Genomic DNA, 15,806 nt, shown 5'->3' on the forward strand with positions numbered 1-15,806 from the left:
ATGTTCAAGCCTCCTAAATTTCCATCTTCTGTCTCAATCTCAGGCCTGACCTCTGGTTCTGCGAGCCTAACTACTTGCACATTTCTACCTGACATATCTCTTAGCAAAATCAAGCTCAATTTGTCAGTCATACTCAGTCACTCAGTAAGTATGTGCTGACTGCTCTCTATGGTCTGGACACAGATCTAGGCACTGGAGAGACAGTAGCAGATAAAATCCTTCAATGAGGCTTCCATAGCCTACAATGTTCCATGTTTTAATCTGATGCTAGGCCTTTTACAATCTTGGCCTAGCTTGCCTGTACAAACTGCTACTTCTTTTCCATAAAAAACACTCTTTTCCTCCAAATTGGAATGCTATTGCTCAAATGTCATGCTTTCCCAACTCCGAAACTTTGCCTACATTTATGTCTGAGGGTGGCACCCTCTCTACCTACAGAAATTCTACCCACTCTTCAAGCTCCAGGGCCACCTCTTCCACAGCATTCTTTGATCCCAGATCCTAAAACGGTCCGCTCTCTCTCTAAACACCCACATCCTGTCTTTGGTACTGCTCTCAGAACATGTACCACAAGCTGCCTGTTCTTTCAGAAATGATGAGGCTAATAACAATTACTGTATAATTTATCAAAAGCCTATTTTGTGCCAGTTACACTGTGTGGTATTTTTATCTCTCTCTCACAATATGCAGTGTGGGTACTATCATCCCCATTTTATAGGTAAGGAAACTGAGGCCCATAAATAACTTGCCTAAAGTCACACACCTACTTTACTGGACTTACATCAACTTGAGAACAGTGGTTCTACTCTACTTCATTTTTATACCCCCTCTGGGCCTAGAACTACGGCCAGCACACAATGGGTGTTCAGGAAATATTTGTTCAATGAACAACTGCATAAAGCATGGACAGACACCTGTAAATATAAATATCTCTCTGGCTTTCTGGCAAAGGTGTATGGAAATTCATCATAAGCTTGTTGAAGAAAAATCTGATATACTTTACAAAATATTATGTTGACTTGAGCTTTTAAAAATTTTTTCCTTGGTAGAAAAAGCTTGTAAGGTATTGAAATCAGGTTTAAAAATAACATGTCAGAGGTCAGGTAGGAAAAGACCTCACTCGGACCTTTTATAGAAATCAAAGCGCCTACGCGGCACTTGGGGATTACTTTGTGTACCACTCCCAGTCAGAAGTTTAGCTAGTCTCACTTTCCAGTGACTTCAAGCTCAAGCTCCTTCTACTACCAGTGAGACGTTCATTTGAAATACCCCGAGGCGATCAACTTAAGGCATTTTTCAGTACATCCCTGTGCTTGTTTATTGTTTGCCACTTGCAAAATCATTGAGACATTTGATACCCCATGATGTTTTCCCAGAAACCAAACTAAATATAAGCATGAAGCTTCAAGTCTCACATTGCTTTGTTATTGAAGGCAGTCATGTTATCATGCCCCTAGGTCAACCACGGGATTGAAGAGCCAAGGCTTCTGATTAGGAAGCCCATTTCATAAAACCACCAAAGTTCCAACATGTCCTGCTTTTAGAAACAAGACAGACACAAGCTACAGTTATGTAAGTGTCTAAAATTGCTGACTCCATGTTTTCCGTTTCTCTTTACCTCCATGGCAGTGATTTAAAAACAAACCAAAGAGCCATTCAAATTATCTCCACCCTGGGACTGCAATGAAAAAGGTGAAAATTTCCATCATAAAAACCACTGTTGCTAGAGTCAGCCTCCAACTGCAATAGGGAGTAACTGACCAGTGTCGGTGCCACCTGAATAAAGCCAGCTGGCGTGGGCTAAATATGGGACAGACTGCAACAACAAAGGTAATGACCACCGCCAAGGAGGTACACGGAGACCCAGATAAGCTGGACACCCAAAAAGACCTAGGGAAAGCAGCTTTAGATTTAAAGATGTCACCAGCTTTTACACCTATTTAGAATCTTCTACTTGAGACTGAGTAATGGCGGTTATGTCTCCAAACCCAATTCAGGACTGAATTTCATCCAATTTTCTCATAACACTTCTCAAATTCAATTAACCTAAGCAAAAATCACTTGACTTTACTGAGAATAATCATCTTCACAGGCATGGCTTAGAGTATAATTTATAAAGCACTTGATAAGCTTCTTGACAAATATATACATGTAGTAATCTCAATAGAGGAGTTAATCAAGTATTAGGACTATTGTAAAAATGATGAAAGAGAGACCAAGATGGCTCATCTATTGTCAGCTGAAGTCCCCATGGGGAAGTAAACAACATTTCCTGGAACACTTGTCTAATTACTGAGTCCTGTGAGCCACTCAAGTTCAGTTACCTTTTAAATTACCTGGTGTTACAAGGACCATAAACAGGGAGCAAGGTTAAATGCAACCCATGAGCAACCCAGTTTTGAGTTTATTCAATGGGACAGAGGTGTAGCAATGGGAAGAACACACGTTCCTGACACCAGAAAGGTGTTCATGTCCTAGCACTGCCTTCTAGGTTGAATGACTTGCAGCAAGTCAGGCTGACTCAGGACTTCTGGGCCCTCCTTATCTACAAAATGAAAATCCTGCTCGTGCCTGCCCCCATCTACTTTAGAGAGCTGGGAAGCACAATGTGGATCATCGATGTGAAAGTGCTTTGTAAATCTAAAACAACTACTGTTCCTACTAGAAGTTAGCTGACTCCTAACCACACAAACATTTATACTCAACAAGCATTTCCAAGAGGGTGGACCAAATTCCCAACATTACACTAGATGCTAGGGACACAAAACACAGCTCCTGCCCTGGAAGAGCTAGTTAGCTAATGGGGAAACAGCGCATTACCAACCATAAGAAGGTCCCTTAACAAAAGTAAATAAAAGATGTTATGGGAACATCAATAACGAATCATTACTTATTTTATTTTACTGATTTTAGAGAGCGGGAGGAATGGAGAGAGAAACATTGATTTGTTTTCCATGTTTTCCACTTATTTATGCATTCATTAGTTGATTCTTGTATGTGCCCTGACTGGGGATTGAACCCACAACCTTGGTGTATTGAGACAATGCTCTAACCAACTGAGCTATCTAGCCAGGGTAAGGAGTCATCACTAATCAAGGGACTATAAAGAGTCTTAAGTGACAGAACACAATTAAATGATAAAATAATATGTATACACACAGAGGTGACTTCAGTTGAAAGAAGTCAAAGACAAAGGAAACATACAAACAAAATCAATCACACCTGCTCTAGAAACCACGCCGTCATGAGGCTGTCACTGTACAGTAACAGCTTCAGAGGTCTTGCCCCAGAGTGAGCCTGAGGTGAACTAACAGCCACACAGATGTAAGGCAAGAGAGCAAAGGGTGTCTTCACAAACTGCCCAGGTCTTTGTGGCCCACAGAAACACCTGGTCAACAGAAGGCCTTTGCTGGGTGTCTGGGGTGTTACAAGAAATGAACAATTGCCTCACCTCCCTGTGTCTTTAAATCCTTAGATCACTGCAGCTGGTTGGCAAAGAGGAGACTACTTACAACTTTAACCTTCAAAACAACCACCAGCTATAGATCAGCACAGATTCATAAAAGTAGTTCCCATGGGTATTAGGGTGAATGTACATGAGAGCTAATTAACTGATTTTTTTTCTTTCTCTGCTGCACTTGAATTTGCTGAAAAAATGAGCCTGGGTCTTTGGTAAATGGCACCTGGAAAGAAACAACCCATGATAAGATCAAAAGGTGACTCACTTCTTATCTGAAAGGGCATACATACTCAGTGTCAGCTGATGGGCTGCATCCATGACCCCCCCCCCCCCTTTTAGACATAAACTGTGACAACTATGTTGGCTACAAAGCAGCCTCCCGACAATTCTGTCCAGAAACAAGCAAGGCTGACAAAGAAAAGAAAATACTGGCTTTGTCCCTCAAAGATAAGGACCAGGTAAGGCAAAACAGCAGGATGAGTCTTTGTTATTTTACTATTTACAACATGAAGGCCAGAAAACCTCTATCATATAGGACAAAGGAAAAGTATGAAGAATAAGAGCAGAAACTATATTTTTGTCTCCAAATCTGGGTCTAATGAATTATTATTAGTATGGAATGAACTTTTACAAAACAATCCTACAGCCTATAAGCATTCTATAGTTTAGTTCTCAAACTCTGATTGGCTGTTTGGATCTGACATTAGAATGAGGCATATGACAAGCCCTGGCAGACACAGGTCGGTCGGTTAGAGCATCATCCTGAAGCATAGAAGTTGCCGTTTTGATACACGGTCAGGGCTCATACAGGCCCAGATCTATGTTCCTGTTTTTCTCTTCCCTTTCTCTCTCACCAAAATCAATCAATAAATAAATTTAAGGATGATAGGCATATGATAGTTGGGACTCAAATAGCTGCCTAGCATCAGAGACTACTGCTATACTATTCTCTCAAAACGTGCTGCTGAGGACTCCTTCAGTGTGAATGGACATGTTAAATGTGCAATGATGTGTTTGATAAAACAATGTAAACAATAAAAATAGTTCTTATAATTCCTAAGCCAAGACCAAGATTAAGAGTCATAGCTAGTATTTACTGAGTGCTTACTAAGAGGCAGTCATTATGTTCAGTCCTTTGTCTGCATTGTGTTGTAAATCCTCACACCCACCCTATCAGAGAGCTGCCATTACTTATCACCCCTTCACAGATAAGGAAATTGAGATTTAAGAAATAAAGTACCTTGGCCAAGGTACTATGGCCAGTTAAACAAGTGAGTAAAATGCACATACATTCCTATGTAACAATTCACATTAAATTCACTGCTTTGAGATAATACAGCTAAAATTTTACACACACAATGCTTTGAATTTTAATGTCGAACATCAGCAACTTTAACTAATATTTATTTTTAAATCTTTCTGTTTGTGAATCCCACAACTCAGAAAGTTAATTGCTAAATATCATCTTTAGACCCAGGGAAACAGCTTATACTTCATTTACAAAAATAAAATCACCTCTGTAATACTTCTGTGTCATTATAAGTTCTCTTAGGGAATGGTGGCTGAGAGGTCCCAAACAAACAGAATGAAAGGCTGGTCTCTACCCAAATAGCTCACCCCAATTCCCTTAGTGACCTTGGACACAATACTTGGAATGCCTGCGAGGGTATAATAACTGTGACTTCATTTAGGCCAAACAAGTGCTTTTGCAAATGTTTACATAGTCCAAATTGCCCAAACCTTTTACTAATGTTTCCTTAAGACATCATTTTTCATTTGGTCAATAAATAAAAACACACAATAATGTTTGCTTTTTCAAAACCTGGAAATATGTGTTTGTGTCAAAAGAATTAAAAGAAATAGTTTCAAATTAAATGTGACTATAGATAATTTAAACATATTTTTAACTATTAAGGTATGTTCAAATAAATTGCCTTCTTCTAAAACCAACTTAACTTCTTTGGGGGGACGGGAATGATGGAGGGACAAACATAATGTATAAACAAAATAACTGAAGTTGACCCACAACTTTCAGTCTTATTGAAGTGTACCAACAGAGAGTACGCCCAGGGCGTCCCAGGACCACACTACGGTGAAAATACAGACCTCACAGTTAACCTTCCAGCGAAGGGCAATTACTTCTGGATCTGGAATTAGATAGAACACATGAGTCTGGCCTGAGCTGTGGTGGCACAGTGGATCAAGTGTCGACCTGGAATGCTGAGGTCACCGGTTCAAAACCTGGGCTTGCCTGGTTAAGGCACATATGGGATTTGATGCTTCCTGCTCCTCCCCCCTTTTCTCTCTGTCTCTCTTTTCTAAAATGAATAAAAATAATTTTAAAAAAATTAAAAAAAAAAAACACCTGAGTTTGAACCTTCCATGCACTACTACCAGATGTAGAATTCTAGGAAAATCATTTGAACCTGTTTTTGTTTTTGTTTTGTTTTTTTACAGAGACAGAGAGAGAGTCATAGATAGGGATAGACAGGGACAGACAGACAGGAACGGAGAGAGATGAGAAGCATCAATCACCAGTTTTTTGTTGGGGCACCTTAGTTGTTCATTGATTGCTTTCTCATATGCGCCTTGACCGTGGGGCTACAGCAGACCGAGTAACCCCTTGCTTGAGCCAGCAACCTTGGGTCCAAGGTTTTGCTCAAACCAGATGAGCCCGTGCTCAAGCTGGCGACCTTGGGGTCTCAAACCTGGGTCCTCCACATCCCAGTCCGACGCCCTATCCACTGCGCCACCGCCTGGTCAGGCTGAACGTGAATTTCAAATGTAGGTCAAATCAGAATACCTGTCCCACCTTCTTCAAATGTTGTTTTGGACTATAAATCAAATGATACGACGCAGTGCTTTGTGAACTCCCAAGCCCGGTACAGATGGCAGTAGGGGTTGTCTGTATGGTACCAGTGAAAGGTCACATTTTCTTTCATCTCCTCCCATTATAAACTAACAAACTGGTGAAGAGAGTGTGACAGCAATTAGTTCAGGAAGCTCTGAGATAGGCTTTCACATACTCAAGGGTTCCTCCTGCACTGGCTTCTCTGGTGGCCTGCAGGGCAGGGATTCCACGGGGCAAGGTGCAGGATGCTGCAGAGGCATGTCTCTTCTCAAAGAAGAAAAGGTAAGTAACATCCTCCTTTGTCCCCCACGGTCCACTACAGCGAGGATGCTTCGTCCCCCTCCATTTTTCTTCCAAATTTCTTGAAGTTGGTTCTTCATACTTTCTGACTCCACCTCTCCCGCCCATTCCCTCCCCCAGAAGCACTGGGTTCTGCCCCAGTTGCAACTGCACAGGCTGAGGTCACTGCCCATCTCCTCGCTGTGACACCCAGGAATCAGGAATCCTCCCATTCCCCACCCGATGGCCTGTCCGCAGTATTTGACCTGTTGATTACCCACTCCTGACATTGCTCTCATGAATTCACTGACACAGTCTCTTTGGTATTTCTCCTTTATTTCTGGGTACTCCTTTCAGTTCCCTCTGTGAGCTCCCTTCTCTGCCCATGTCAGAAATGAAGGTACCCCTCCAGTTCTATAACCCTCTTAATAAGTTCCTCTTCTGCCTGAGTGACCTTCTCCATTCCTGTGGCGTTAGCCACAATCTACGTGGTAGATGAGGAACAGACTGTTCTGAGCTCTAAACTCATATATGCAACTGCTTTTGGTTGCCCCTAACTCCTAATACGCACAGAACTGAACTCCTCTGACCCTCCACCTGTCCCTCCCCATAGCATCTTCATATAGTACAGATGAACCTCACCCTCGACCCTGATGGCTCCCTCAGCCACAAGCACTCCAAATCAGCAAGCCACACTGATTCTGCCTCAGTTTTCTTCTTCATTACTGTCTTAGTTCAGACGCCACCATCCAGCCTTCTGCCCATCAGCCTTGTCCTCCACGCATCCATTCGCCACACTGCAGCCAGAGTGAGCTTTCTAAAATTAAAACCCTGTTATCTTCTGGATAAACCATATACTCCTTAACATTGCCTGTACAAGCTCGGGGCCACTTACTTTCCTGGGCTTATCTCTTTATTTTATTTTTTACAATTTTATTTATTGATTTTACAGAGAGAGAAGAGGGCAAGAAGCAAGACATATTGACCCACAGTTGTTTCACTTTAGTTGTTCACTGCCTGCTTGACACATGTGACCTGACTGCGGAAGCGTAGGGCCTCGAACTGGTGACTTCAGTGTCCCAGGTTGATGCTCTATTTCACCGCACCACCACAGGCCAGGCCTGGGCTTATCTCTTTACACCCCATCCTGTAACACACAAGCACGTAACTTGGCTCATTTTAATTCAGTCGTCAGGTCTTTGTGGAGGGATCCCTCGTTCCTGACCTCCCACACGCATGTTGGATGCCCTTCTTATGTGTTCCTGTAGCCCCCGGCTTTCCTCAGTTGTAACACTGCTCACTCTGTGTAAAGCGGCCTGGTTCCTTGTCTGTCTCCCCCACAGACTATAAGCTTTATGAAGGCAAGAGTGTGCCTGTTTTGTTCAAGACTCTATTCTTAGCTGCAAGTACCAGAGCTCTGTGCCACAAAACAAGTGCTCAGTTCTTACTGGATTGATCAATGAATCCCCAAGGGTGAAAGAGAAACTGTTCTGGAAAAGTTAAAATACTGATAAAAATATATCAAGAACACATGGCAGGAGATTACTTAACTAATTTCCTGGAGAGTAAAAACTGTTGGTTACATTTCTGATGTTTTCTAACCTAGGAAATATTCCCTGTTCTGTGACTGAAAATCTACATTTACAATCACATCTACAGACCACAAGGGGAAGTGGGTATTTAGCAATTTCCCAGTTAGATAAATATCCAAAAGTAAACTAGATAAGGCAGGAAAGGGCAGCTTTAGTTTGTACTGAATTATAAATTGGTTACATTAATCAAGATAACTGAACAAATAAATCTCTACCACACTCATAAATGTGGCATATAACCCAGGAATCCAATTTGAAACACATAACTCAAATGAACAGTTAATGAGTATCTGAAAAACAAACAAAATGTTAATGAAAATAGCAAGGCTGACATCTCAATGCAACAGGCTCTATATTTTGACTTGAGTTTCTGCTCATAACTCATGTTGCCATCAAGATTAATTACACTCGTGGACCAAATAAAGTTCTTACTGCTTTATCAGTATGAAGGTAAATTATGTGGGCTTTTTATTGTCTGTATGGTAACATCTACAATGAAATAGAGCAAATATAATGCACGGAATTTACTACCAGCAGTCGTTTTTATCACATTTTCCCTCAGTCCTCAGTCCTCTGAATTATTTAGCTTAAACCACAAGCTCCGAACTAGAATACAGTTTGGCTACTTAGGAACCAAATACAAAACCCACTCTAACAAAAAAGAAATTTGTTGCTAGATATCCCTGCCAATGGTTACTTTTAAAAGGTTACCGATCCCTATGCAGAAAATCAGCATTTGGCTAGCAGCCAATGGGGCAACATGTGGGAGGGTAAGGTACAGTGAAAATAGAAAGGGGAGTAGGGGGGGGATTGAAGGAGTAGCTGGGGTCTGGTGCTCCCGGAAACTGTCTCGAGATGGAGTATCCTAACAAATGTGCCCAAGCTGTCTATCAAAATCAGGTCTTCTGAGGCTGGTAACCAAAGTAGCAACCAGCTACCTGCCTGCTTAATACATAAATATATGACTTGACTTCAAGTACTAGGTTATACACGTGATTAAACAGGAACAGAATATATCAAGTATCTGATAAAATATTAACTTTGGATGTTTTTTAACGCAGATGTTACTGGCCTAGGTCCAGTTTGATTTTCCTAGTAATAACATGCAGGGGGTTTTTTATTTTGTTTTTGTTTGTTTTGTAAATGATCACATATCCATCACAGTTCTTTATTTTCCATTTGTATACGTAACCCAGGTCAATAGCCCAAAGCCTAAAATCCATCAATCTATGAAAAAAAACAAAGACTTTTAATAAAAATTCAATCATACACCTTCTTTTCCTATTATTTCAGTATGATATTCATTGATTCTTCTATCACAAAGCCTTTACTTATTACCCTATTAAGAAATAAGTTATCCAACTTTATTTTCAACCTTTCCAACAACATTTACCATTTCTTAGCTCATAGTTCTTCTTTAAAAAAAAATCTCTGCCACATATTTGGGTTACTTAGTGGATTTTTGTTTTCTCCATTATTTGGCTGGACAATGTTTTAGATTCACTGTATTCTCCAGAGCACAGGGACTTAACAGCTTTCAAAATGTTTATGGACCATTGTGATTATAAAAAAACTACTACATGTTCATGATTCAACATTTTGAAACTACAGAGAAGTATAAAAGAGAAGATAAACAATGCATATTCGCCCTTCAGTGGGAAAAAATACACTGCCTGATTTTGCCCTTTTGACCCCTTTCCTATGTAGTAGATCTTTCTGGGGGTTTTCTGCTTTTTGGGGTTTTTTAAACATAATTAAGAGCATACTGTAGATACAGTTCTCTATCCTATTTGTCCCCTATTAAGCAATTATTGGTAAACACCTTTCTATAGTTAAGATTCTTCATAAATATCTTTTGATGATACCATAATTATTTAAACCATTCACCTGTTGTTGGGCATTTAGACGATTGCCAATATCTGACTTTTTAAACCAAAACCATTTAAAACATTTGTGAACATTAATTTTTAAAATATTTCTCATAAGTTCCTTTGGCTAGATTGTTTTGTTGTTGTTGTTGTTGTTTTAGAGAGGGAGAGGGAGAGACAGAGAGAGAGAGGAGAGACAGAGAGAGAGAAGGGGGGAGGAGCTGGAAGCATCAACTCCCATATGTGCCTTGACCAGGCAAGCCCAGGGTTTCAAAACGGCGACCTCAGCATTTCCAGGTCGACGCTTTATCCACTGCGCCACCACAGGTCAGGCTCTTTGGCTAGATTGTTAGGAGAATTACAGGATTAAGGAGTAGAAGCACTAGACAAGTTTTTCATACATGAAGTCAACGAGCTTTTCAGAGAGGATATACATTCGCACAGCTCTTACAGCAAATGTGAGAGTGCTGTTCCACTGCACGCTTACTAATGTTGAGACTTCTAATTTTTAAAAACCGATATAAATTTTTTTTTTTTAATTTTTCCGAAGGGAGAAGCAGGGAGGCAGTCAGACTCCTGCATGCACCCGACCGGATCCACTCGGCATGCCCACCATGGGGCGATGCTCTGCCCATCTGGCGCACTGCTGCGTTGTGGCCATTCTAGCGCCTGAGGCAGAGGCCATGGAGTGGTCTTCAGCACCTGGGCCGACTTTGCTCCAATGGAGTCTTGGCTGCAGGAGGGGAAGAGAGAGACAGAGAGGAAGGAGAGGGGGAGGGGTGGAGAAGCAGATGGGCGCTTCTCCTCTGTGCCCTGACCAGGAATCAAACCCGGGACTTCCACATGCTAGGCCAACACTCTACCACTGAACCAACCGGCCAAGGCGAAAATCTGTATACACATAATTTAGGCCAGAGAATGTAGTTTTCTTACTTGTCTAGAAAGGAGAATTATAATAGTGAACACCTAGACAGCCTCTGCTCTAGAGGGACACTATGAAGCCATTTAGATAATGAAATCTAAGACCATTAAACGATACAGGAGAGGTTTTACGATATTACACTGGCTGTTAAAAAGGAGGCTAAAACATAGAATCATATTGTTGTCAGTAAAACCATTGCGTGTGCCAACAACATTCATAGAAAAAATAAGTAACTGGAATACAAAAAAATCTATATAAATTTAAAAGCTGGAAAAATATTCCTTACTATTGCTTCAGTTTTATTACTTTGATTCATGGTAAGAGAAGGCATTTTTGTATGTCTATTAGCCATTTCATTTCCTCTTCTGTGGATAGTCTGTTCCTATCTTTGCCATTGTTCTGCTGGAGTCTGTATTAGCTGTCTATTGCTATGGAACCCAGTTCCACAAACTTAAGAGCTTAAAACAACACCTATTTTTGTATTTCTGGTTTTGTTTTGTTTTTTTGTATTTTTCTGAAGTTGGAAACGGGAGGCAGTCAAACAGACTCCTGCATGCACCCGTCCGGGATCCACCCGGCACGCCCACCAGGGGGTGATGCTCTCCCCATCTGGGGCGTTGCTCTGTTGCAACCAGAGCCATTCTAGTGCCTGAAGCAGAGGCCATGGAGCCATCCTCAGCACCCGGGCCAACTTTGTTCCAATGGAGCCTTGGCTGCGGGCGGGGAAGAGAGAGACAGAGAAGAAGGAGAGGGGAGGGGTGGAGAAGCAGATGGGCGCTTCTCCTGTGTGCCCTGGCCGGGAATCGAACCCGGGACTCCTGCACACCAGGTCGATGCTCTACCACTGAGCCAACCAGCCAGGGCCTATTTTTGTATTTCATAATTCCGAAGGTCTGTCTAGGGGGGCTTGGCTGCACTCTCTTTTTGGGGTCTCTTTCATAAGGCTGAAATAAAGATGTTGGCCAGGAGGGGCTCTTATATAAAGGCTCTGCAATAGAATCCAGTTCTAAGCTCATTCAGTTTGTTGGCAGACTCCAGTTACTGGTGGCCATAGGGCTGAGGTGCCAGTTTCCATGCTGGGCCACCCTCAACAACTCTACGCCTCTTGCATTTCTCAAGGTAGCCCCTGTTCCTTCTCAAGTGTCCCCTCCATCTTCAAAACAGCAACTGCTCTCAGGCTTCAGATCTCTCTGATTTCCCCAGCCAGAGAAAACTCCATTTTTATGGGCTCCTGTGATTACATTAGGCCAACCCAGGTAATTTCCCCATTCTAAACTGTGCCACATAAAACATAATCAAGGGCTATTTCATCATATTTATAGTGGAACCTATAAACATAAGTTCCTGCTCTATACCAGGGCATGCAATCCTGGTATAGAGGCATCTTTAGAATTGTGCCTGCCACAGACTCTTAGGTATTACTTTTTTTATAATTTTCTGTGGGGTTTTTTTTTTTTTTTTGTATTTTTCTGAAGCTGGAAACTGGGAGAGACAGTCAGACAGACTCCCGCATGCGCCCGACCGGGATCCACCCGGCACGCCCACCAGGGGCGACGCTCTGCCCACCAGGGGGCGATGCTCTGCCCCTCCGGAGGGTCGCTCTGCGCGACCAGAGCCACTCTAGCGCGACCAGAGCCACTCTAGCGCCTGGGGCAGAGCCCAAGGAGCCATCCCCAGCGCCCGGGCCATCTTTGCTCCAATGGAGCCTCAGCTGCGGGAGGGGAAGAGAGAGACAGAGAGGAAGGAGAGGGGAGGGGTGGAGAAGCAGATGGGCGCTTCTCCTGTGTGCCCTGGCCTGGAATCGAACCCGGGACCTCTGCACGCCAGGCCGACGCTCTACCACTGAGCCAACCAGCCAGAGCCTCTGTGGTCTTTATGATGTCTTAATTGCATGAATTTACCATATAAATGAATCTTACTGATGACTGCCAGAGTTGTACTTTCACAACGGCAAAGACAACTGTGGATCAGACTGCTGTGTGCTAATAAAGATTGTGAATACATAACTTACTAACACTGATACTTTAAAAAAATATTTAATTGTGGGGAAATTTTATAATACACATTATATATTTTTTGCCACCTTAATCATTTTTTAAGCGTACAGTTCAGTACCGTTAAGTACATTCACACTGTTGTACAACCAATCCCTAGAACTCTTCATCTTGCAAATCTGAAACTCTATACCCATTTAACAATTCTCCATTTTGCTCCTCCCCCCAGCTGCTGGAAACCACCCTCTTTCCTAAACTTTCAACAGGAAAGAGGTTTATTTTTATTTTATATATTTATTTACAAACAATCACATAGCAATTAACACATGCATAGTCTAAGCACTTTAAAAATATTAATGCATTTAATCCTCATAACAATACTATGAGATGAGTACTGTTACTATCCCCATTCTACAGATTAAGAAATATAGTAAGTAAACTGTCCAAGGTTACAAAATAGGAAGTGATCAAGAAGAAATTCAAATCCAGTCTGGCTTTATAGTTCCTACTATGAACCACTACATTGTGAAAATATTCATTGTAAAGACAAATTCATCAGGCATTAATATTACTTCCCGATGTGCACAATTTTAAAATACTTCTCTATATGTAGTTTAACCTAATATTCTTCTACTAACTAAAAGTTACATTATGCAACCAAGGTATCCCATGTCTATTGACCTTTTAGTCCAATTATGGTTAAGGGATTTTCATGAAGGTAATGAAACAAAAACTGCCTTGTATTTGTTTTAGGTACTCCATTTATAATTTACTTGTGTTATTTTATAATAAAATACCTTATAAATGAATATAAATCACAATTCACTGCAACTACTGGAATTAAAATATTAAAGAAAAAACCCAAGTGTTTCTCTTTTCCAAGGAGAAAAAAAAGGAGGGAAATAAAACTTCCAAATAAGTGTACAGCAGCACATAGCGCAATCTCAGCTTAACCTGGGAAATTTAAACATGTCCTACTTTGCAAGCTACAAATCTAGATCAGTCTTAATTTGTTGCTCATTTGTATATCTCAGTAGTAACTTAATTCATTTGAGGAGTCTGACATTTCCTTGTCCTGATTTTTTTTTAGCTTAGTAATTCTCTGAGAGAAGACCAAATCATGCTTGTCATCGGTTATATCGTGTCATGTACTACACATTAAAAATGAGCGGAGTCAACAGAAGGAACAATACTTGTTCCTCTGGGAACCCCAGCTTGATGTGAGTTCAAAGGTCTGCTGAGGGAAGGCTTCTTGGACCCGGGGGAGGAAGCGGGGAGGGGTAAGGGGTGCTAAAAACAACGCAGAGAGCAGGATCCGCTATTTCACTGCTTTCTACTTACGTACTTAATTCATAAAAATAAGCAGACGAGGCAGCACGTCATCTCCCCTCGCTCATTATTCACTGCATTGTAGTGCAGTCTCCAGAATGAAATAAAAACCAGAGCGTGGAGGAAACAGCGAAATCACCGCTACCTCGGGGAGCTTCTCAGATATTTACAGTCCTGTCATCCCACGCCCTTCCCCCAGTGGTCAGCCAGGCAGCCCGCGAGCAGGCAGACGCTCACCTGGCCCCCCGCTGTTCCTTCCCCTCCATCTGCTGGGCCTGCAGTCTACTCCCGGCTTGGGCTGGGCTTCACGAACCGGCCGGACGCAAGGTGACAGCGGGTCTGGCCGCGGACCATCACCTCCCGGCTCTCTGTTTACAAGCGCTCCTCGCGGTTCCTCTCTTAAATGCTTCCCCGCAGCACCCCGGGAAGCGAGACCCATGCACACAGGTTCCAGGACGTGGAGACGCGTCTTTCCTGCCAGAGGAACATGCAGCCAAGCAGAGACTCTCGACCCCACCCGCCAGGCAGCCGACCTCTTTGTTTTCATTTCTTCCACAGTTCTCATCACACACATTTTGAAAACAATGGCTTGTGCCGCGGACTCTCCTCGTTGCTCCTCCCAACACCCTAATGATGTTTACAACTGGAAAATTTCACTTGGTACAACTCAGGGCCCAGACCCGTATTTTGCGGCTCCCTTGGCTAAGATACTCAGATAACTTTTCTGAAAATAGGACTATTAGAATCTGGGGAGTGCTTCTCATTTCCGGTTTGGGGTTGCAATGAAAATCAATTTTCACTACCTTTTCAGGTTACAACCAGCCGGGTAAAGGGGATGGTTTTTAGGGGAGGTCTTCAACCCCCATTTCGGTTCCCAACAAAACAGAAACACTGGCAAGTGACCTGAATGCTCTTAGCGAGCGACTCCACCTTCTCCCACCCACAGTGAGTTTGGCTACCTTGCAAGTGGATATAGTGATATTTCTGGAAGAGCTTACTTGAAGTTTCCCACCCCTTTTAACAATATAGCCCACTTCTTAGCTATTTTCTCACGTTATAATCACACATTTATTTTTTACATGTTTTATTTGCTTCTCTAGTTTCACCTATAAACTTCCGAGGGCAGGAAATATTTTGGTTTCATTCACCACCACATAAGAGACATCAAGCATAAGGCCCAACCTATATAATGTTTGAATGAATGAAGAAATGGATGCAAAAAATAATTGTCAAAAGAGACCAGAGACAGTAGTAGTGTGATAGGAATTGAAAAATCTGATTACCTCTCCCCTTTACAGATTAATAATAAAATCTCTAACCATTGACTTTTTGAAAAAAATATCTTTTCTGGTTAATGTTCAGAGTTTAAATACTTAAAAAAAAAATCAACACAGCAATTTGAGATGCATTTCTTGTTCCTTAAACATACAATGTTCCCTTTGTCTCAGTACTTTTTGGTACATGTGGGTCTCTCTGATGAAAGCCCTCAGCCTTGTTCCATCCCTTCGGCC

General features: G+C 42.0%; 1 protein-coding gene across 4 annotated transcripts in view; it reads right to left on the reverse strand.

Moving 5' to 3' along the window:
- Nucleotides 1-14,706, reverse strand: part of PLEKHM3 (pleckstrin homology domain containing M3) — a 193,986-nt gene extending 179,280 nt beyond the window's left edge. For all 4 annotated transcript variants that reach the window (XR_010746655.1, XR_010746656.1, XM_066346406.1 and 1 more), the window contains exon 1: nt 14,533-14,706. The gene's annotated coding sequence lies outside the window, so the exon portion shown is untranslated. The remainder of the gene's footprint in view (nt 1-14,532) is intronic.
- Nucleotides 14,707-15,806: the final 1,100 nt, after the last annotated feature.

Source organism: Saccopteryx leptura, chromosome 7 (genome assembly GCF_036850995.1).
Source record: "Saccopteryx leptura isolate mSacLep1 chromosome 7, mSacLep1_pri_phased_curated, whole genome shotgun sequence".
NCBI classification, from domain to species: domain Eukaryota; kingdom Metazoa; phylum Chordata; class Mammalia; order Chiroptera; family Emballonuridae; genus Saccopteryx; species Saccopteryx leptura.